Source organism: Lentinus tigrinus, assembly GCF_003813185.1.
Source record: "Lentinus tigrinus ALCF2SS1-7 unplaced genomic scaffold L226scaffold_6, whole genome shotgun sequence".
In the NCBI taxonomy this organism is placed as follows: Eukaryota; Fungi; Basidiomycota; class Agaricomycetes; order Polyporales; family Polyporaceae; genus Lentinus; species Lentinus tigrinus.
This window is the reverse complement of record NW_027137915.1, coordinates 905040-907817: the sequence shown is the minus strand read 5'-3', so window position 1 is coordinate 907817 and position 2778 is coordinate 905040.

Sequence of the window (2778 nt, the reverse complement as noted above, 5' to 3'; positions counted from 1 at the left end):
CGGAGCTACCATATCAGCAAAGAAATTGCAAATGTGCCGACCGGAGGTTATCATTGTTGGGCAAAAATGCAGTAAGGAAGGACGGACACCCGAGGACGTCAAAATTGAGAAGATACTGAAGTGGCCCCCCTTACGCACCGTGAAGGAAGTCCGAGGCTTCCTTGGACTTTGCGGTACTGTTCGGATTTGGATCAAGGGTTACTCAGAAATTACACGACCACTTACGGAACTGGTTCGCAAGGATGTGGAGTTCATATGGGATGAAAGACGCGAGGAGGCATTTCAGACCCTCAAAACCCTTGTCTCATCTGCACCTGCCTTACACCCCATCGACTATGCATCCGACCGACCTGTCTACATGTCGGTCGATTCCAGCAACATTGCGGTAGGCTTTATTCTATCGCAGGATGATGAAGATGGGAAACGGAGACCTGCACGTTATGGATCACTACCGTTCAATGATAGAGAAGCACGATATAGTCAACCAAAACTCGAACTCTTCGGATGTTTCCGAGCCTTGCGGCACTGGAGACTCTATCTCATTGGCATCAAACGGTTGATACTCGAGGTTGATGCAAAATATATCAAAGACATGCTCAATAACCCTGACCTTCAGCCTAATGCGACCCTCAATCGCTGGATACAAGGGATACTCCTCTTCGACTTCGAGTTACGACATGTCCCCGCAGACAAGCACCGAGGACCCGATGCCTTATCCCGCAGACAACCTACTCCAGAAGAGCGCGAGCAGGCGCAGGAACTTGAGCAGTGGTTGGATGATACCACTTTCTTCACTACCATTCTGCCTGAGACTACTCATATCTGGGACCTACCATCATACCAGGCAAAGTCGGACAGCCAGGAGGAAGTCCTTATACACATACGTCATTTTCTCGAAACCCTCGAAACCCCTTCCTTTCCCACCACCCAAGCAAAGAAACGATTCATACAGCGAGCCTTTCGGTTCTATATAGAAGACGGAAAGATGTTCAAGAAACGTGAAAGTGGATACCCTCTATTGGTAGTGCTGAGCCCCGAACGGAGATACCAGATCCTGAAATATGCGCATGAACACCTAGGACATCGTGGAGTATATGGAGTCTTCCATCACCTTCGGGAACGTTTCTATTGGCCACGAATGTTCCAGGATGTCAAGCATCATGTCAGCTCATGTCACCAGTGTCAAATCTGGAGCACCAAGAAGTTTGAGGTCTCGCCCACTATCCGTACACCCGTCACTATTTTCACTCAGATCTATGTGGATGTCATGTTCATGCCAAAGGCTGGAGGATACCGATATCTGGTCGCAGCACGTGACGATCTCTCCCATACCGCAGAGGGACGTGCCTTGAAAAAATTGGCATCGAAGAATATTGCAAAGTTTCTATGGGAGCAAATCATATGCCGGTATGGACACATTGCAGAAATCATCACCGACAATGGTTCAGAATTTATGGGAGCAGCAAAAAGGCTACTCAAGCGGTACGGGATTCCGCAAATCAAGATAACCCCATATAACAAACATGCCTCAGGAGTTGTCGAACAAGGGCATTTCACAATACGGCAAGCCATTCTTAAGGACTGTGGAGACCATGTTGAGAGATGGCCGAAGAAAGTCCCCCTGGCCTTCTTTGCAGACCGTGTAACCACCAGACGATCAACTGGCTTCAGCCCATTCTACTTACTCCACGGTATGCACCCAATCCTACCTTTCGACCTTACCGAAGCCACGTTCATGATAAGCCATTACCGGGCCGGGATCTCATCAGCTGACCTACTAGCGCTGAGAATGCGGCAACTCGATAAACGACCGGATGATTTGAACAGGGCAAGTGACGCAATTATGAGGTCACGACTCGTCTCGAAGGCACAGTTCGAGAAACGATTCCACCACAGACTTCGGAGACTCCCTATCAAATCAGGAGCATTGGTTTTGGTTCGAAATTCTGCACGAGATGCTGGACTAGAGAACAAGTATACTCCACGGTACTCCGGCCCGTATATTGTCCACCGGCAAACCCGGAATGGAGCCTACGTCCTGAAGGAATTGGATGGCACATTCATGCGACAAGGATTTGCAGCCTTTAGACTTCTACCGTATAAACCAAGGGTGCCAGGGAACCTTTCTGATGAGACAAGTGAAACAGAATCGGAGCTAGAGATAGACACAGACAATACTGAGGCAGACACAAGCATGATCTCAGATTCGGAGAATTCCGAAGATGAATGGCTTCCATAGGCGCGTAGAGACGAAGGACCTGGATCCCGAGAAATCTTCCCCGCTCACTCTTACCACAACTGCCAGCGCATCACCCATTTGACACAATCTTCCCCTCATCACTATGTACACATTTACCTTCTCATCTACCCATCAAACATTCCACGCCAGCGCCGACGGTCCCTTTGATACTCCTCTTCGCCAGTATTCCCCCTTTGAGACTCTAAGCTTGACCAACCAGACACGATTCATCACTACCCCCATCGACTTCACGGATACCCAAGAACCCTCCCTATGGCTCCTTGACCCTGAGGGGTCCACACAAATTTCCCCGTACGCCATGTATTTTTTTGAAGACCCAACGCATGCATTCGGCGGCTACCCAGGCATCATCATCTTTATGGGCATCTGCGACGTGCTCCGAAGGGACAACATGACAACGGCGCGATTTCAGGCATGGCACGTGATGCGTCCAGACCTTCCTCACACCAGTGACCGACTCGCGCTGCAAGCCTGCTTGGTGGATGTGCCGACGAGTGAAGTTCATGGCACATTGTTCC